Below are 23,229 nucleotides of genomic sequence, written 5' to 3' on the forward strand. Positions count from 1 at the left end.
ATGGCAAAGGGGAATAGCTCCTCTCAGTAGAATACAAATTAATAGAGCCCTGGCCAGGACCAGAACACTTGACCAAATGGTCCAGATGTTCAAAAATCTGGTTAAAATTCTCTTCCTTATTAAAACTTTTACTCTTTTTGCCTCTGATATGCCCAGGTGCCGAGAAGATTTTTAAAGAAATAATGCATTTTTATTACAGATTCACTATATTATCATTAGAGTCCCCCCCCCCCCCTCTCCCTCCCCAGCGAGAAACACCAGAGCCTCTCACCCTGGGACCGGAAGTTTGCTCATCATAAGTAATCACTTTTTTTATCTGCTTAACACTAAGAGCAGACAGGTTTTTTTTAACAGAATTAATGCATTTTCACTATATTATCAAGAGCCCCACCCTTACACCAGCACATCTGACCCAGGGGTCATGCAATTCACTACTCTGGAAGAAGCACTCTTGCTCATCATAACTATACACTTAGCTTCTTTGCTTTTTAACCAGGAGCAGAAAAGAATATTTTCAAAGAAATTTTGCTTTTTCACTATATAATCAATAGAGCCCTCCCCCCTTTTCACCAGAACCCTTGACCCTGGGGCCATGAAATTCATAATTTTGGAACAGGCATCCTACGTATCATAACAATGTACTTAATTTGCTTAAATAATACCTAAGAGTAGAGAAGAAGATTTTCAAAGAAATAATGCACTTTTACTATATGATCTATGTAGCCCTGCCCTAGCACCAGAACCCCTGATCCTGGGGCTATGAATTTCACAATTTTGGTAGAGTCACTCTTGCTTATCATAACTATGTATTTAATTTGTTTAAATAATACCCAGTAGTAGAGAAGAAGATTTTCAAAGAAATAATGCACTTTCACTATATGATCTATATAGCCTCGCCCTAGCACCAGAACCCCTGCCCCTGGGGCTATGAATTTCACAATTTTGGTAGAGTCACCCTTGCACATCATAACTATGTATTCAATTTGTTTCAATAATACCCAGGAGTAGAGAAGAAGATTTTCAAAGAAATAATGCACTTTCACTATATGATCTATATAGCCCCGCCCTTGCACCAGAACCCCTGACCCTGTGGCCATGAATTTCACAATTTTGGTAGAGGGCTCAATGCTTATTACAATCATGCCAACAGTTTGACTGCTTGATGTCCAGGAGTAAAGAAGAAGATTTTTAAAGATAGCACTAATTTTGATGGTTTTAGCCCCACCCCTCAGGCCCCAGGGGGGCAGGGATCACAAAATTCACAATTTTTGTACCCCTTCACCCATTGATGCTATATGCCAAAATTGGTTGAAATTGGTTCAGTGGTTCAAGAGAAGAAGCTGAAAATGTTCAAAAGTTTAAGACCGGACACGACAGACAAAAACAGCAATAGGTCACCTGAGTGACTCAGGTGACCTAACAAGTTACCCTCAAAATAATGTTAACCATGAACCCCTAAAATTTGATTCCCCATGAACACTAACCCCCCCCCCCCCCCCACACACACACACACACACCCTTGTTTGTAAATCCAGCCAACTGACTACATTTGAAATTTTACCTTCATCTCGCTTCACCGATTTAGGGGCTTGAAAAAGAGAAAGTAAGACCAGAATATACCGAGGTTAACCTTAGGATTTCTCTGTATCTATAGGAATTTTTGATATCTTTTACTTTAAGTATATTGAAATTCGACATGAATCTCACTACATTTTTACACTTATTGAACACACACGTGCAAATCAGTACAGCTAATTCAACCGTCAATTCACTACAAGGTTATAAACACACAGGAAAATCGCTACAGCTAGTGATCATGTTTAATTTTTTAATTGCACCGTTTATTTTATTTTATTTACTGGTATAAATGGTGTATGTATGTACAAGACAGTACACAAGATCAAAGGAAAAGATTGGATATACGGCAAAAATGTATGTTATCAGAGCTGTTCCCATGTTCACATATACATGTATACAGCATGTACAGCGCCGGTCTAACATAAACTCTAATTAACATTAATCTCAGAGTCGATAATTGAAGATATCTTTTAATAATCAAGGACATCATCAATTCATTTTTTATTATTAATAATGGAATGAACGATACTTTCTTTTAATGAAAGAACGGAAAAAATCTTTTATAAGACAATCTAAGTAATTTTTCCGCCACTGTATTGATAGGCCTATCTTCGATTCAATTGATAAGCGCATCAAATCAATTATTGCTCTCCTTTATTGAATAGTTGCACGTATAAATCCAGCTGATGAGAGGAATAACTGATCTGATGCTCTCACTCATTCAGAAAATGTATTTCAAGCAGTATCCTAAGCATGTCTTGTATCTTTTCTTTCCATGTAACATCTGTGCAAGATTCGTTAAGCTAAAAACTAGTCCCCTACTGGTAAAAACGGTTCTTTCCTCAACTGTCTGCCTGTCTGTTTCTCTGTAAGTCCTTCCCATGGCACTTGAATTTTCCGCCCTTTTTCTACAGCTTGCAAATATTGAACTGATGTTTGGTATGTGAGTCTACCTTTACTAAGTTACAGATCAAGTTTGAATTTCCGCTTTCAAGAGTTTTGACGGAATTACGGGCATTTCAATTTTTTAGGAGAACCAGATAACATTTGCCGGTAGGGTGCTAGCATTGCATATGCAATACTCTCAAAATGCTTGTTAAAGTTACGAAAAAAGCTACTCCCTAAGCACCTAAATGGTCACTTTTGCTGATAATGAAGGAAAAAGTAGCATCCGAAGCAATACTGCTATTATCAGCAGTCAATATTAGCTGCTCGGCATTAAGCTAGATAACTTGCGATTTATAAGTTCTTTCAAAATTTAGAGTAGTGGCATGTTTGAAATATATATTCTTTCAGCATCGAATTTTCTTTAAATTTTTCCCAAAAAATCCCTGTGTGAAGAATCGTGTGGTCAGTTAGTAAAAAAACAAACTCGAACGTCAATTCATCATAGTTTCAAAACAGTAAATATTCCGTGATCTGGGTAACCAAAAAGCTAGTGGAATTAATTGTATTAATGATAATTCATTCTCATTAATACCCAATGATAATCGCCCAAGTTCAAGTGCAAGTTCAGTTTATTCACCCAACCCAAAATAATAGTACATGGGATACATTTATAACATATATATATATATATATATATATATATATATATATATATATATATATATATATATATATATATATATATATATATATATATATATATATATATTCATATAAACTGTTCAGAGGTACAACATCTATATATACAATGCAAAAAACATGATAAAAAATGAATAATGATAAAAATACTTCGCCGTTCCATTTTTAACCATTTTCAAGAGAAAATTCTTAAAAGATTACATATAGTCATATACCCTAATGTATAGTTAAGAAGATGCGAAGACTCCCTGACCGCTTGGGAAAGTGTGTTTTAACACCCTACTGCTCAGATTGACCGGTGGGGGAGACTTTCAATGATTTGAAAATACGCTATCTAACAAGAAACATGTGGTTTAGCTAGAAAATGCTAAAATGCATTCTCTAAACGGACAGGGTGTCTCAAGCCGCCTCAATACCCTTGATAGATTCAGGGCAAAGCCCAGATGATGGCGCAGAGGACTAAAGTCCCTGAAAGCTCCGGAATTTTGACGATGCAAAGCCATTTTATTCACAGAAGTTGGAGAATAGATATATTTTTGTTCTTATTCTAGTGAGGCATACTGGGCGACTGAAATTTCTCGGTACTACATTACTAGAGTATTTGAAAATTTTTTAAAGAAGATAAATCAATCATAAGTTAATGAAATACATTATAACGTGTACATAAACAGAAAATTTAAAAGGGTGTTTTAGTGATAACATTTTTGTATCGTGTTCCTACAATGAATTTCAGTATAAATATGAAAGTAAAAATTAAGAGAAAATTCATATACGAAGATGGCTTTCTATGCAAACTTCGTGATAATTATATTTTTGTCAATGATAAAATATGTACAACCTTTGATTTTGAGTATCCTATGCCCTGAAGGAGTATTAATTTTTTTTAATCAATTTACGTTGATTTCCTAACACAGTTAGAAGAACTGTTCACTCATTGTCGAACATCTAATTTTCTTAGTGACACTAACAAATTTGAAGTAAAATTATAAATGGGGGAGACTAAACGATGTGCATGCTTGAGCATATAAGGAAATATGGAAGCTCTGCCATACCAGCCAAATTAACATACTTTTTATGTTACTTGTGTTAAAGATATATTCAAATAAAGCATGTAAATTGAAATGATAAAAAAAAACATGTGATAATTGGTTAGAAATTTTAAATATTTCAGCAATATTGATAATGCCATCACATTGTTGGGGCTCGAGTTAAATTCCACTGATGAGAGGAATGACTGAATTTAATTGCTGCTAGCATCAAATCAATTACTGATCTCATCAATTCAAATGATGCGCGCCTTAATTTTTCTAATGTTTGCCAGCATCAATAATTCGCATTAATTCAATTGATGAGAGCAATAATTGATTGGCACTTCAGTTCATATGAGAGCAATGATTGATTTAATGATATATTTCAAGTAATTTAAGATGACTTCACTATTTCGTGTTTAAGAAATACAAGAATACAAGAAAACAATGGATAAATGTATTAAAGAATATTCTTTATCTATAACGTCAAAATTAGAAAATTTACAGAAAAGTGATATTAAGGAATATTGGAGAATTTTAAATAGTTCGAAGGCTAGATGTAAAACTGAAGTTGATATCAAAGCAATGTACGATTTTTTGAAGAAAAAAAAATAATGAATCTAAAGATGATGAAGGTGATGTAGATGATAATGATGTCAATTTCGATAATAACTCCCCTTTAAATTGTCAAATCTCTGCAGAAGAAATCTTGCAAGCAGTTAACAAACTGAAAAATAATAAAGCTCCAGGGTATGATCAATTCTGTAACGAATATATTAGTACAACAATATCATGTTTTTTGCCACTATATGTTGACCTTTTCAATTTGATTTTTGATACTGGTTTTGTACCTGAGGAATGGCTTATTGGTATCGTTAAGCCAATGTATAAAAACAAGGAAGACCCACCTCTTCCTGAAAACTATAGACCAATAACACTATTAAGCTGTTTAGGAAAAGTATTTACCAGTATTTTATGTGAGCGTTTGGATACTTTTTCTGATGAATTATAATTGATTACTGAAGCCCAAGCTGGCTTTAGAAAAGGATATGGTACAAAAGATAACATATTGATATTAGATTTTTTGTGTAAATTTGTTTCTTTTAGTAAGAAAAAACTTTATTGTGCATTTATTGACTTTAAACAAGCCTTTGATGCTGCTTGGCGATCGATCTGGTTTGTGCTCCAAAGTGTTTAAAAGTGGTATAGATGGTAAATGTCTAAGATTTATCAAAAATATGTACAGTGGTATTAAATCGAAGATATATATTGATCAAAATATCTCTGAATTTGTCATATGTAACCTTGGGGTAAGACAAGGGGAAAATTTATCCCAATTTCTTTTTACTTTATATATTAACGATTTAGAAAACTATTTATTGCAGAATCATATTGAAGGGGTTACGAGATTTGATGAAAAATTAGAAATTGAAATGCAGATAATGTTTAAACTTTTTAGACTTTTTTATGCTGATGACACAGTTTTATTATCTGATAATCCAGAGGATTTACAAAGATCTTTGAATATTTTCTCTGATTATTGTGACCATTGTAAGCTTCAAGTAAATACAGACAAGAATAATTAAAATAGTAATTTTTCTAGAGGAAGAATACCAAAGAAAATATTTTTGTATAGAGGTGCACCAATTGAAATTGTGAACGAATTTAAATATTTACAATGTAGGTGTTATCATGTCTCGTAGTGGTTTCTTCAGAAGTGCCAAAACACATTTAACTAAACAAGCATCAAAAGCCATGTATGGAGTACTTAGAAAAATAAGGTATTTTAATTTACGGTATACACTTAAAATTTCTGAAATTTGTTTTACATGTTAAATCCAGCACTCCAAATTGTATGGTATATATATGGGGAAACTGGGCGATACCCTTTAATAATACGTATAAAGGCACGAATGATTACTTATTGGGCTAAACTTTTGATGTCACATGAACGTAAGTTTACATATATAATGTATTGCTTTCTCCATAAATGCTTTTCTGAAGGTTTATTTATGCATCACACATATTAATAAGGTACACTACTAACACAAATGTCGAGTCACTATACTACTAACACACATGTCGAGTCACTATACTACTAACACACATGTCGAGTCACTATACTACTAACACACATGTCGAGTCACTACACTACTTACACACATGTCGAGTCACTACACGACTGAAATATACATTAAAAATAACAATATTAAATCACACGATGAGCTATACCAGAAACACATATAAAATTATACATTCCCAACACATGAGTCACCATACTACATGTACAACTCACATAACAAACAACAAAATTACCACACATAATAAACTACACTACTAACACACATGTGGAGTCACTACAGAACTAACACACATGTCAAGTAACTACAGAATTAACACACATGTCGAGTCACTACACTACTAACACACATGTCGAGTCACTACACTTCTAATATATATTAATTACAACTAACAATATTAAATCACACACAATGAGTTATACCAGTTACACATATAAAATTATACGTTACCAACACATGAGTCAACATACAACATGTACAACTCACATAACAAACTAGAGGTACTGTGAGCACTGAACTCACTAAATGATACCCCCGCCTCCGATATGATTATAAAGGCAAAGTCCATGTTTTGCTCTGAGAGACCCGAAATAAGTGACAGATCAAAAAGTAATATACGAGGTGCACAATGGCACTATGTAATAAAAGATCGGGGGGGGGGGGGGGGGGGGGCTAGGGATAAAGTCTACTACATGTATATAACATAAATAATTGTTTAGAGTGGTGAACGAGGTATAAATGTTTTATAAAATACAAAATATTATATATATATATATTATCGAAAAATTTTAGTCATATCTAGCTGCAGATATATACATGTAGCTCTCCACTGGTCTGAAAAAAATTGAATGGTTGTCATATTGACAAGATGAGAAAATCTGGGAATAAAAGGGGAAAATTAGCATTCCCTGGAGGTTAAAAAAGGTTTGAGTACAGCCATTTTGAAGCAGTCAGTCGGGAGAGGACAAACATTTTTTTAAAGATGACCTCATCATATTCTGTATGGCCTTGCCATACAGGTTTACGTATGAATTGATATTATTTAAATATCAGAAATGAGCGATATTCATAAATCATAGCATGTATATTAATTAAGTTTCTGACTGAAGCATACCTGGGAATACAGAGGGGATACCTTTCATATCAAATTGAGTTTTTAAGTTCGCCCTGGGGCTTACTCTAGGTTGCACACCAGTATCAAATTTCAATAATTATATATTAATTATTACCAAAATTACGAAAATTATAGAAGACATACATGTAACTCGTCGAAAACAAACTCCTCGAGAATTTTTTTTCAGACTTTATAAGACAATGCTTTCTAAGCATACAAAAACTTCCAGACAGGCAAGCGAGTTTATCGAAGTCGAACAGGTGCTTGAAAGTGACGCACAGGACTTAACCAGCCTTCCTTAAATACGGTATACAAAAAAAAAAAAAAAAAAAAAAAAAAAAAAAAAAAAGAGAAAAACTACAGGACTGCTTTGTTCTCACATCTGGTAAAATTTTCGAGGGAAGTATTGAAAAATAAATGTGCGTTGGCCACGTATTGACGTAAACCTTTAGTTTTTACGCTATCCAATAAACCCTGTCCATAATTTTCACTTTTTAACAGAAAGATACACTGTATCTGAAATACAGAGGGTCGACCTTTTACATCGTGTATATTCCAACATACGGGGTGTATGCTACGTTGTGCACGGGGTATATGCTTTCGGGGCGATAAAAAGGGGGTCAATGTATCCTTTTTGTACATTATCAATATTTCAATTTATGGATATATTTCGCCGGAAAGCATATGCATACGGAAGAAAGCATTATCTAAGAAGTATATGGATACCTATGAATCCACTGTACACTTTCTAGTTTTATCAAACACCTCAACACAATTCCGAGGATCAGAGCAAGATTGACGCTACATTGTGTTTATGATCAATTGTACCATTAGTTAGCTGGGTTTTTTTTTCTTTTATTAAAACAGCCCCGTAGTAAGCAAATTCAGTTTGGGGGGCATAGCCATACATTTTCAGTTGACAGTTGAGAGGACACAAGAATTCCTGACAAGCAAAAAAATAAATAAAAAAGGGCATCAGACGTTTTTATTGAGGGGCACAAGCAAATAGTATCTATGTTTCCTATAATAATCTATATATCGGCAAAATTATTGGGGGGGGGGCACGCCCCCACCCCCGTGCCCCCCGGTTCCTACGGCCATATAAAAGTGTAGGTTATCTGTACATAACAAACAATATTATATGGGGTAACTACTACATATCAGAACAAAGCTTCGCTTTATCACCACTTTCATATTACTGTTAAGTACACGTTATCTGTATAAATGTATGCATAAATTGTCTGTTTATAAAACAGTTCGTATTTAAAGATATTGACGAAAATTCAATGTTGTGCCCGGGGTGTATGCAGCATGTTGCACCCGGTTAATCCAGATACCCAAATCGTATTCTGCTGATGTCTGTATCTCAATGATAATGTTCAGAAACCCTGCAGGTACAGATCCAGGCTTACACATTGAACTAATTTTAGTTAAAGGGGGGGGGGGGGGGTTGCACATATTAGAAAGTCCTTAGTACGCAAAAAAAAGGATCAAATGATGTTATTTTCGATGGGCCCAACTGTAAATATGCTTTATTTTCTATTCTTGAGTAAATATTTGCAAACTAATAGCCCCTTCCCTCCTCCCCCATGCTTCAAAGAATTAAATCTATTCAACCATACTTTCATTCTGATGTATGTTTTCAACATTGAGTTACCTGTTTAAAGCTTAAGCATTAAATGTATTTATTTCAGTAGTAGATATACATAGAATACATCATTAGGTAAATGCATATTTTACCCTATCCAAAAGTAAATAATTAAAATGTAATTATAAACTGAAAACAAATGGCGATTGTTAAAACAAAATTGAAGAATAGTCATTCGTATATTTTTTAATCGATTTTCGTATTGAAATCTACACTTGGGATAAGAAATATCTTAAAATATTCTACTAAAAATAGACTATAATAATATAAATTACAATTTTAAAGTATGAATATCATAATAGTACTATAATTTGTTCCTTGGCATAAATTATTAAAATAAAGAATTCAGAGCAATTGATATAAGGCAAATACATGGCCATTACATTGCCATTGCTACCTACCTGCAGGTAGAGGTATGATTACTTCACCGCCCCCCCCCCCCCCACCCCCCTTGTTTTATTACCTGAACACACAGGCAGATTTAACACCTTTAATCGAAGCAAACGCTGGTAAAAAAAAAAACAAACAAACAATAGCACAATAAATGTGACACTTTTTACATTTATTTTTTGGGGCATAAGCAGCACAACTCAAAGCAGCTGAACAGGGAATAGCAAGTCTTGCCTTAGAGATCATATTGAACGACAAGGGTAAACAATTCTTTTTTCAAATGATATAAACCCATTCTCTGAAAATTTATGTGATTGTCAAGGTTTATGCAGGTAGCATTTTGCACTACCTGGACCTTTAAATGTAAGCAGACCTTTTCTTATACGCGCTGGACCTTTTCTTTAAAAAGTTATCGTATTAGCCCTCCCCCCCCCCCCCCCCCCCCGATCTTTAAACGAGGCGGAACAAATAATATGCAACACCGGTCAATCGGTAGGAGCTGCTTACTCCTCCATGGCACCTGATCTGTTTTCAGAGGTCTATTTTTGCTCTGCCCATAATCTGTTTTGATTAAATGAATTTTTCAGCATGATTACGGTTCAGGGGGTCGTGACATAAATGTACTTAAGTCCAAGACCATGCTAAAGTAGGACTTAAGTACAGTCTTAAAACTTAAGACCATAACTAGAAGCGTGCTAAGATTTGACAATCTTAGCAAAACTTAGGCAGTCGGTAGAGGTGACTTAAGCATGTTTTAACTTCTTTAAACACATATTTAGAACTATTCAAAGGTTGACTTTCGACGTCAAAACATTCATCTAATCATAGTATACATTAAAGAAAATAATTTTCTCTATTTAATATTGGTATATATAAGAATTTTATTTTTTCGTCGGGGGAAGGGGGAGGGGGGTGATATTGATCACTGATTCCAATTTCACTCTCTAAATGACATTCATGTAAAGGCAAAATTTTATTTTTGGGATACGATTGAATGTTAGTGGGACCTAGGTTATAAACACTAAGCATTGTAAGTTAATTGTACACAGTAATCATGGATTTTTATATTCAAAAATGAGATGATATAGATTTATATAAAAAAAAAACACAGAAAAATTGTCGTTGAATTAAAGGGTGCTTACTAGAAAACTAATAAAGAGTGTCTGCTTAAATTAGATTAAACGTAGAATGCAACAAGCGTGGATTCAGACAGAGTTCACTAATATAAGAGAGAGAGAGAGAGATGTAGGAGGTATACGAAAAATTATCTTCTTTTCCATCCTTGATTAGAATTGTAAATAAGTATATCATAAAACGTCTGCAGTCTTTGCCTGCTGATTTGGGCTGATTCATCGGAGTAAAAAGAATTTAATATGTCCCTATTGTTTTATTAAGAGTTTCAATTTCAAGTACATAGACGTTCGGTTATCGTGCAATGTCTGCGAAAGTGACAATTTGAAAGCAAGTGAACCTTTGTCAAAACAAAAGAATAACGACAAACATTGCAGTCTCTAGTGATAAACAATATTCATGCATTTACAGTGAACCACTATTTTGTGTCCGTGCAATATTTATTTTCAAATATTCAGACTAATTTAAACAGAATATTTTTAATACGAAATCTAATCTAACCTAGCTAAAACCGATAGGTAAGGACGTCAACTTTAACCTATGTGTAATTAAAAACGCAACTAAATCATTTTTTAGAAATACATGTATATATATAAATAAATATGAAAATTATGATGATTCATAAAATATTTTGAACGTAAGTTTGACTTAGCTAAGACCTAGCTAAGTTCATTTTATGTTACGGTTTAAGACAAATTTAAGTAGTACCTAGGCAGGTCTTAAGATTGCGCCTAAAACATACTTATGACCCTACTTAATAGTAAAAAAAAATCCGGAACCTTTCGGAGAGCCGTGGACAAATTTAATTGTAATCTCTTGTTTTATTCTTTACACTTTAATGCTCGTTTTATAAATAGCTTTTTATTTTCTCAATATCGAAACTTGCAGGACGGTCAGGGGTCTTTGAAGCCTTCCATCTTATTCAGAGTTAATAAAGAAACAAAATTATGAATTTCGATACACACCCCATTTCAGGAAACACGACCCCTTATAAGTAAGGACGTTATATACATGTACATATATGCATGTGAAGGAAAACTGCTTGTTGGTAAAAGTGTTTAATCTCACCCTTACTCCACCTTTAAGTCCCCCACGAAATATATTTATAATTACATGTACATTTAAATGAAAGTCCAACAAAGTGAAGAGAATTGACCCACTTTATTTTTACATGGTTCTATACGTAGTAGTATAGTCGGTGTTAGAAACATGCATTGCAATTGAATTAAGAAAATTGTAACAATTTTTCATTTAGTCTCAAACTGAACATAATCTGGTATGACTTATTAAGTTATTTAAAGTTATTTAAAAAGTCATACAAGAATTATACATGTGCTACATGTAGTTAAGGCATCGATCGGTGTGTATTATTTCAGAAGCCCTCCGTAAACTTATTTCCGTGATTTTTTTTTTTAATCCAGTTCGACCAATTGGTAGAAAACTCGACTCAGCTCAGAGAGACAAGAAGGGTGTTCTAATGAAATTTAAGAAAAAAAAACAACTACATGCATGAAAGCAATCTATTCAGCTACTCCTGTTTGTATCTTAATCTGTTGTGTAATTTTTATTTTATCTATGTACCAGGATCCAGATAACATATTTGCGGAATCGTAATACATTTTTCCCCTTTTTTATGCGGAATCGTAATTAAAAAAAATATTCGAGAAATTGTGACTCATTTTTTGCGGAAAGATATTATCAATATGCGAAAACGTGGAACACCGCTTCAAAGTGAAGGATTGGTGATATCCAACAAGAAGACCAAGGACAAAAAGAAAAATATATATATATATAATCTCGTTTTCCTACCCATGTTCAAATGGTTGGGGTTTCTCTCTCTTTTTTGTGGCCCGACTGTAGAAAAGATTTTCGAGTTTAGACAATAGGTTTAGGTTTTTTTCCTGCTTGTCAAACTGTTTTGGAGTCCCCCCCCCCCCCCCTCCCGATTTTTAAGCAGCAAAAAGGAAGAAAAAATGACAACACGACTTATATTAAAATTTCCTATGTACATTAACAACAGTTATTTTCTCGGGAGAGTAAAAAAACACTAGGGGGCATCCCTGTACCCCTTCGATACTGCGTGCTTCAGATCGTAGTATTTCCCGGTTTAATATCAAGGCTAGACCGTGACTGTGACTTCCTGTTCTATACCTTATTTGGGGGGAGAGGGTAATCTATGTTCAATTTGGAAAACCAATTATAGAATCTGTGCTGTGTGAATCAATAACCTCTAAAGCATAATCCCCTTTCAATTATTAAATGGATACATTATATATGATATGTTTTAAAACCTATATTCGCTGTAAAGGTCCCTGGTACAGAGCGAGGACAATCTCCCAGCCTGAAAAAACACGATTCTCAATTTTGAAAGTTCTTGAAAAGTTACATTTTTCAAAAAAAAAAAAAATGTATTGTCAATATCATCTTTCACACATTAGCTTCCTTTATTTTACTGAATAACTTATTGATAAATAATTTATTTTTCGCCACGAAGTCTTCTTGTCATTAATGTGTTTCAGTGTGATTAAAATAAAAGAGTCTTTTTAGAGGTTGTTGAAGCGTATTATTTTTCTATAATGTTCGATTTTCAAATGGAATGGGCTCAGACTCCATTTTTTAAAACTTTAAGTTAATTTTACATTTACTTTTCGGTCATTTAAAGGTTAATGTAGAAAGGGAACTTGTCCCATTCATTTTCAAAAATCATTTTGTGTGGCTCCAAAAAACCAGTTTTCCACTAAATATGCTTTACTTACAACTTTAAAACAAATCATCAACCAATGCCATTTAATAAAATAAATGAATCAAATATGTTGAAAATGCCATTCCTGAAAACTTTATTTTAGAAAAATATAACTTTTCCATGAACTTTAAAGATTGAGAAATTTATTATCTCAGAGCGGGTGATTGTCCCCGCCTTATACGCCCCGTTTCTTTTAAGATGTCTTTTAGGTTTCACAATAATGTGCATTATAAAACCACTACCGTTATTTTGATCTAACTTTACCATGATATTTTAGTAGGGATATTTCCTACAGCTGATTGATTGATTGTGTGTATTTTTGTCCCATTCGAGAATTTCCTACAGTTGAAGTCAAGCTCTTATCATTTAAAATATACAGCATACCACCGACAAACATTTATCTGCTTTTATATACATTGTACATCAGTTTGCATTGGTCTATAATTCTTACCCAATTTGATCTTCCCCTTAAATCCTTCTCCCAAGCAGAATAACATGCTATATACTTTTATCATATCTCTACTGATTTTTTCCCTATAGAACATTAGATCGTTAGATGTGACTAATTCCCTAGAAATCGTAATGAATGGATTAGTCCCCGTGCGTTAGTCAAGTGAGCTAATCCCTGCTTCGAAAGCTAATTCCCGGTTATCCGTAATCCTCTAGATTTTACTTTTACATTGGTATGATATGTGAATGGACTAATCCCCGTGTGTTAGTTAGTTAGTGAGCTAATCCCTGCTATGAAATCATGCTATCTGAATCCTCTAACTCTAAATTTTAAGTTTTTATCAGTATAATAAAACAGTTAAAAGTATATCATTGCGGGAGTTAGCAAGATTTCAGTTCCTCTCGACCAGGACTATTTCCCTCGGCTTCGCCTCGGGAAATAGTCTTGGCCTTGGGGAACTGGAATCTTGCTAACTCCCTCAGTGGTATATTTTAACTGTATAAGTATCCACCGTTCTGGTCATGAAAAGCATTTCTAGATATTTAATACTGCAAAAGTTATGTAGTTTTATTCTGCAATCTAACGAAAAAATAAACATATACAAAGAAAATTAAATTTCTGTTTATTTCAAAAATAAAAATCATCACAAATTGTGCTCATTCAAAATTCAGTCAAAATATGATCTATTCATGTAGCTTACATTACATTAGAAATTCAAACACATGCAAGTTTATCAATAGAGGTTGATATAATATTATATTTAGCAATGTTTTAATAATTATATACACATCATAAAAAAGTGTCTTTTTATATTATGCTCACACATAGCAAGAGGCTACTCTAACTTACACAGTAAGTCAACACTCTTCTAAACTAACTCAACATGAAAACACATAATGAGCTACACTACTTACACACATATTGAGTCACTACATGACTATTACACATAAAAATAACAATATTAGCACACAAAATGAGCTACATGTACACTACCGCAGGTAAAATTCTACATTCCCAACACAAAATGAATCCCATGCTACATGTACAACAAACAAATCAAAATAACAATACAAAATATGTATTACAAATACATGTAACAATATTAAAACACACAATGAGCTATACCAGTAACACACATAAAATTATACATTCCCAACAAATGAGTCACCATACTACATGTACAACTCAAATAACAAATAACAAAAGTACCACACATAATAAGCTACACTACTAACACACATGTCGAGTCACTACAGACCTAACACACATGTCAAGTAACTACACTACTTACACACATGTCAAGACACTACACTACTTACACACATGTTGAGTCACTACACTACTGATATATACCTTACAAATAACAATTTTAAATCACACGATGAGCAATACAAGTAACACACATGAAATTATACATTCCCAACACATGAGTCACCATACTACATGTACGACTCACATAACAAATAACAAAATTACCACACATAATAAGCTACACTACTAACACACATGTTGATTCACTACACTACTAACACACATGTCGAGTCACTACACTACTTACACACATGTCGAGTCACTACACTTCTAATATATAACTTACAAATAACAGTTTTAAATCGCACGATGAGTTATACAAGTAACACATTTAAAATTATACAATCCCGACACACCAGTCACCATACTACATGTACAACTCACATAACAAATAACAAAATTACCACACATCATAAGCTACACTCATAAAACACATGCCGAGTCACTACACTACTTACACACATGTTGAGTCACTACACTACTTACACACATATCGAGTCACTACACTTCTAATATATACCTTACAAATAACAGTTTTAAATCGCGCAATGAGTTATACAAGTAACACATTTAATATTATACAATCCCGACACACCAGTCACCATACTACATGTACAACTCACATAACAAATAACAAAATTACCACACATCATAAGCTACACTCATAAAACACATGCCAAGTCACTACACTACTTACACACATGTCGAGTCACTACACTACTTACACACATGTCGAGAAATTCGCTGGATTAGACGACATTCCGGATTAGACAACATTTAAGGTATTCAATGTGTAACGACCATATTTTGTACCTAATAAATGAATGGTCCGAAATAATTAATCATGGTAGCATTTTCAAGATGTAATGAAATAAACATACTCCACCAAAGGAATTTACTGAATTCTAATTATTGTCAAATTAATTGCACCTTAAATTTTGCATTAACGTCTATGATCAACGCATATTTTATTAAGATATTGTAAAAAGTAATCTGAATTTCATACAAATCTCTTGGTGAAAATATGCATAAGCACCCTTTTTATTAAAATATGAAATAAAATAAATCATTCACCACAGATACTTTGACAAAATTAAAATTTTCTTCTTTTCATCAAGGGCAGATAACTCTTCAAAATTTTTCAGGTGCAAAATGATCAGCTTCTTATGTGTTATCAGTCATGTGAATTTGGTTCATTTCACTTTCATCGTTATCTAGCAATGTATTTTCAACTAGTTTAAAACGATTCCAAATTGTTCAAAACCCCTTCGTTATACATTGAATACCTTAAAACAATTGAGTCTACTGCAGGTGACTTAAAGTTAACATTGTATAAGTCAAGTTTTTGGAGTACACAACATCCGAATAAGACAAGTTTCACTGTATATTACAAATAACAATATAAGAACACATGAGGAGCTTTACCAATAACACACATAAAATCACATATTCCCAACACGTAATGAGTCAACATACTACATGTACAACACACATAACAAATAACAAAATTACCACACATAAAAAGCTACACTACAAACACACATGTCGAGTCACTACACTACTAACACACATGTCGAGTCACTACACTTCTAATATATACATTACAAATAACAACATTAAATCACATGATGAGCTATACCAGTAACACACATAAAACAAGAAGTCTGTGAGACAATGCTCACTGGTAATACCTCCGCTGTGATTTGAATATACACATCATGTGTATATTCACAAGTTCAACTATGGACAGATGCATGAATAAACAGGAAGTTGACATCAGATTCATACAAAAATGAATCCCACCATATGACAATTATGCGTCAACAAAGAGTGTGCTAAAATTTCAAGCATCTGCAATGAGTTGTTGCTGAGAAAACTTTGACAAAAATTTGTTCCATATTATACAGACAGACGCACAGTTAAACAGGAAGTTGACATCAAATTCAGAAATGAATCCCATCATATGGCATGCCTAAACAAAGAGTGTGTAAACTTTCATGCATCTGCAATAAGTAGTTGATGAGAAACTGCAACAAATATTTGTTATATATGGTATAGACAAACACACAGATAAACAGGAAGTTGACATCAGACTTGTACAAAAATAAATCCCACGATATGGCATGCCAAAATAAAGAATGTGCTAAAATTTCAAGCATCTGCTCTGAGTAATTGCTGAAAAAACTGCGAAAAAAATTCGTTATGTATGGTATGGACAGACGCACAGATAAAAAGGAAGTTGGCATCAAATTCATACAAAAATCAATCCCACCATATGACATGCCTCAGCAATGAGTGTGCTAAAATTTCAAGCAATAAGTAGTTGCTTAGAAAACTGCGACGAAAATGTGTTATGTGTGGTATGGACAGACACATGGATAAACAGGAAGTTGACATCAGATTTGTATGAAAATGATTCCCACCAAGCCTAAACAAAGAGCATGCTAAAATTTCAAGCATCTGCAATGAGTAGTTGCTGAGAAAACTGTGACCAAAAATTTGTTATGGACAGTCAGACAGACACACACACAGCTAGACAGACAAGGGTAAAACAGTATCTTTTGGAGCAAGAATATAATAATACATTCCCAACACATGAGTCACCATACTACATGTACAACACACTTAACAAATAACAAAATTACCACACATAATAAGCTACACTACTAACACACATGTCGAGTCACTACACTATTAACACACATGTCGAGTCACTACACTACTAACACACATGTCGAGTCACTACACGAATAAAATATACATTACAAAAAAAATTATTAAAACACACAATGAGCTATACCAGTAACACACATCAAATTAAAATATACTTTTCCAACACATGAGTTGCCATACTACATATACAACAATCATAACAAATAACAAAAATACCACATATAATAAGCTACACTTCAAACACACATGTCGAGTCACTACACTACTAACACACATGTCATGTCACTACACACTAACATACTTGTGGAGTCACTACAATACTAATATATACACTACAAATAACTATATTAAAACACACACAATGAGTTATACAAGTAACACACATAAAATTATACATTCCCAACACATGAGTCACCATACTACATGTACTATCATACATGTAAAACAAATAACAAAATTACCACACATAACGAGCTATACTACTAACACACATTTCAAGTCACTACACTACCATTCATATAATGTTATATATAAATGAGGTCATATAAGGAGTCAATACATTTACAATAGAGTCAAAATGCTCCTAAAACACACTTATATTAGGTCGTTATAGCACTTGTCACATGTACTAGCACATGAATCACTATTATGACAAAAGAATTCTTTAGATGTACATGTAGTTGTTATTTAATCTTTGTCTAGCTGTTATGATATTTTAACAGCAAATTTTATACTCTTTCCTGCAAATTCAAAGATTGTTCTGCTTTCTGGAGGGGCATTCAAACACTTCAATTGACCATGTTTAAGTCATACTGACTTATTCCACTCCACATTGGCACTCTATGGCTGTTTTTCTTTTGTCCACACATCTTACAAATGGAACTGAAATACATAATTATATAATAGAACCATTAAAGCTTTTACATAAAAATGAATAAAAATATATCAGTGATCAAGTTTCCAATCTTAATTAAGACACAACAACACTTCTTTAAAAGCAAAAGGACAAGAATAAATTTTAAAATTAAAATTCCTAAAACAGCTAGTTAACATTTTGTGTGTTTGATTTGTATTAAATGATTATCCTTTAGAACTTGTTAGCCTTTTGAATTACTGTAAATGTATAATATTTAGCGTGTACGATATTTGGCAGAAGTTGATTATTGAGCAAGTTAGCGGAGATTTGATTTAGAGCATTTGTTAATGTTCTTTTTTATGTGTATTTGTGCAAGACATTTAGCATTGTACTTGAATTAGCGGACATTGCTTTCCGACAAAGGCACTAAAAAGAATACACAGCGAAAAGTATATTCACAACTTAACAAACACTTTCTGAAATTTTGGGTTATCCTTTTCTTTTGTCCTTGCCTTTGGTTTCCTATCAAGCTTTCCAGTTTAAAGTGCCAAACTTTAATCTCATCTTGTTCTATAATTTACATATCAAAAGGATGGAATCTTTATAGTTAGGACTATATAAGTACTCACAACAGAATACATGCATCTAGACAAATAAGGATTTTTTCAAAATGAAAACATGTATCCAAGCAAGTCACTTATAAGAATATTATAAATGAAAACATTCAACAAGCTACACAAATTAGATTCATTTAGCTTTTCCTGTATATTTATCTGTCTCTCATTAGTAACATATATTAATAAATGGAGTAAAATGAAAGATCTAATTTTAATTACACTAAAAGTCTACCAAGTAACAGTAATATGTAATAATTAGTTTTACATGTTTCATAATGTGCATAAGGAGATGGGTGAACAAGGTATGCAAAAAGCCTATAGCTTCAAATGTATAAAAGTCATATTCAAATACTGAGTTTAGTATTTAGAGTAAAGTTCTTCTTATTGAAAGGTATAACATTATATTACAAACAAAACTTTTCTGTGGAAAATTCTTTAAGCAAAAATCATTCTATGATAAAAAAAAAAAAAGTGGTATTCTAGGGGTTGAAACCCAAGCAATGAAATTAAATCCTGAATATCAGTTTTTTTTCTAAGAGACTAACATGCTAACCACTAAACTACATACATGTAGCTCATGACAAAAATGGGCATTTACATATGTAAATCACGTTTAAAAATGTGGCTCTTGACTAAATGGATTTCAAATATATTTCTGAAAGATATGCAGGGTTTGACACTAAGGCACGTCCAACTGACCCAGTCTAGTAAATGCATGGTCCGTCACGTTAAATGTTCAATAACTTGCCCGACTGGTTGTGTGGATGAAATAAATGTTAACTCTCATTTCAGTCTTTCAAATAAATGCTCTGACTAAAAACTTTTTAAAGAAATTTTCTTAATTTTCAGATTGCAAACACAGCCATTGCTCTGAAAAAGAAAACTTTCCTGCATGACACAATTGCTATTTTTTTTAGACCGGCTGTAATAGACAAGTCACAATCGAAACCTCAGCTTTGTTCAGTATCATTTGGTATAAATATTCATTGAATATTATAGTTTTTAATTTATTTACATGTATATTTACGGTAATAATTTTATTTAAGTTCCTTGAATTAATGTTCTTTAAAGCTTATAACATTCGCATGTTCACTCATTGGGCTGCTATCTATGGGCTCAACAGTCTGTCAAAATGTATACATGAACACATGCGAGAGATACACTGTAGTATGGTTTCAAAACTTTTTTCCCATTATAATAGGAGGTTATAAATAGAAAATTTTCAAGTTTGGTCAGGGCTAGTGAATTTGTGGTCAGAGCTAGTAAAAATTATGGGAAGTAGCACGACTGATCTAGTACTCATAAAAGTTAATGTCAAACCATGATATGAATGTTGTTGTGACTAGTGGTGTTCCAATCATCGATTATAATCGAAAATCAGTCGATTGCTGGCATAATCCAAGCACTCGATTACAAATTTTTTATTCTGATTAATCGGGTTATTTATTTTATTTTAAAAGCGTAATAGTTTTTAAGCCAAATATTCCAGCCGCAACTTTTCTATTAACTTATATGCATATCGTAATGGCACAGACAAAGAGACATTGTATTCATACCCGGGTAACAACTTTCATTCCTGGGTATGGACGTACTTTGGATTCTACAAAATGAGCGTAGAACCAGCTTGACTAGATAGAACATTCTGTCGTTAAAATGATATTGTCCTAAGGACTAGGGGTTGTTCCGAGACACAGTTATTCCAACTACAGCTGGACCACCACAGAAAGTAGTTATTCAACCATTCTTACCATTTAATAAACTAAAATTGACAGACTTTGTAAATGTCCGATTATAATTGATTATTAGTTAGTTACAGTAGCCTGATCATCGATTATGAAATTCTTACCAATTCCCATCACTAGTTGTGACATAAAAGTCTATTTTTAGAAGAGTTGGTCATTTCACCATGTTTTTGTCAAACAATATAGGAAAAGTTTTAAATATGCTTCGAGTATAATCTTACCAAAATATGGAGTGAAGACCTACTCATATTTAAAAAGTATGATATAGGAGGAAAAAATGACCATTTTTGCCCTCTTTTGGTGTGTATCTGCTATTTTATAGATCAATAATATTAATCGTTATAAGATTGTAGCAAATTGCAAAGATTTTACATAAGGTATACAATAATGTTACATGAAGTATCAAAGAAAATTTTGACATGATTAAGATTTAACTTTTTACATCTTTTTTTGTCACACAATAGGCATTTACTTGCCTTGTTTGCCCATCATCTTTATCAGTAGATAAGGTTAATGATTCAGACGGCATCTGATAATGCAGCAATAAAATGTAAAATGATAGAAATAACTGCACTATGCTCACTTTTTTCCTCCCAGAGCTCTTCTTTTCATCTTCAATTTCTTCCTCTTCATTTCCTCAACTTTTTCTTCTATTGCAAGTTCTGTAAAAAAAAAAAATCCAATTCGATACTTTTGTTATTACCTAAAATATTTCCATGACCTCAAATTCACCTATATTTCTTGCTGCTATTAAAGCCTGGTCAAGAAAAAACGTTTCCCCTATAACAGGCATCAATTAACAAGGTTATGATTCAAAGTTTCAAAGTGTGCAGCTTGATTCACACGAAAGAAAAAAAAAACATGACTGAACAGATTTACAAGTACTTGCAAAGAAGACTAGAAATATGTCTTGATCGACATTTTCAGCCTAAGGTAAAGTCAGGGCATAGTCATGTAACATGTAACATTTTTCATGATGAATTACCTATATACAGTCCAATCTCATTATCTTAAACTAGATGACACAAAGTAAAAAAAAAATAAAGATGTTCCTAGGTTCCAGTAAAGAGTACTCAAATACCACTTAATCATACAGTGAAACCTGTGTAATCCGACATGCACTGGGAGATAAATTTTTTGTCGGAATAGATAGGGCGTCGTATTGATCAGTGTAAAAAAACATAGAAAAAAGTAAAATGGGAATGAAATTTAACGTTGGAATTTACAGTGTGACGGATTGCACAGGTGTCAGATTAGACAGTTTTCACTGTACAATCATATAATTATGGAGATAACGAAGCTCAAGAGTCCATAGAAAAAATACAAATCAGGAGCAAACACGGACCACTAAAAACATCAGAGGTGGGATCAGGTGCAATATAGGAGTAAACATCCTCTGCCAATCATTCACATTTGATGTGTGCTCCTTGTCATGATCGGGAAAACGGAAAAGTCTGTAGACAATTCAATGTGTAAACAGACAATTCAATGTGTAAATAATGGCCAAACAATTAGTATTAAAAACATCAGTCCGCATTCGACTTACATGTAATGAAAGATTGTTTTTGCTGACAAGGTCATTGTATCGACCATAGCTAATTACACACATGCAAGTCACTACATCCAGTCAAAGTTGATGTTTTGATATTTTTTCTCAAAATATTTATGAAAGAATAAGATAAGTACACGGTAATTTTGTTGACTTGAAGAAATACATTGATGGGGAAGGGGGGGGGGGTATTGTGATAATAATTACCTAGTCCTTTTTCATTCTGCCTTTTTCTTTATTTCTTTCCCTTTCTCTTCCGTTCCACCCTCTGGCTCATTATCTTCCATCACTTCATCCCTCTCAGAAATGGTTTCCAGTACAGATAAAGTGGTTGATGAATGACTTACTCAAAATTATGGACCCATGATATAGATGTTGTAATAATGTTACATGACACACACTGCAAGTCACTGTGCCCTGTAAAATTTGTTACCTTCTTCATTTATATTTAAGGATCAAGAACTAAATAAGAATTCATTCTTAAGTTTTACAAAAAAACTATATAAATCAGGATTTGAGAGGGCTTTGTAAAAATACTGTGAGATACATAATGTAATAACCTTGTCCTTTCTTCACCTTGTCCTCAATGTTCTTCAGCTTTTTCTCCACTTCCTCATCTTTCTTCATTAAATCTTCCCTAGTAGCTGCTTCTAGTAGAAATAAATACCAATAAAATAAATTAAAAAAATGTTGACTCAAGAAACAGTAATGGTTACACATATTATAAAAA

The 23,229-nt window shown here is 33.0% G+C and overlaps 1 protein-coding gene and 1 long non-coding RNA gene across 2 annotated transcripts in view; both read right to left on the bottom strand.

Annotated features, from left to right (window-relative positions):
• The window catches only part of LOC133172432 (centrosomal protein of 89 kDa-like), a 53,718-nt gene that overhangs the window by 4,602 nt on the left and 25,887 nt on the right, over positions 1 to 23,229 (bottom strand). The window lies entirely within an intron of this gene.
• On the bottom strand, positions 16,750 to 23,139 carry LOC133172433 (uncharacterized). Its single transcript, XR_009718940.1, has 4 exons — positions 23,060 to 23,139; positions 22,707 to 22,916; positions 21,534 to 21,612; positions 16,750 to 18,617 (listed from the first exon to the last, which is right to left on the bottom strand). It is a non-coding gene; the product is annotated as an uncharacterized LOC133172433 (long non-coding RNA).

This window comes from Saccostrea echinata, unplaced genomic scaffold (assembly GCF_033153115.1).
Source record: "Saccostrea echinata isolate AGI-Se365-2 ecotype Australia unplaced genomic scaffold, CSIRO_AGI_Sech_v1 ptg000054l, whole genome shotgun sequence".
NCBI lineage: Eukaryota > Metazoa > Mollusca > Bivalvia > Ostreida > Ostreidae > Saccostrea > Saccostrea echinata.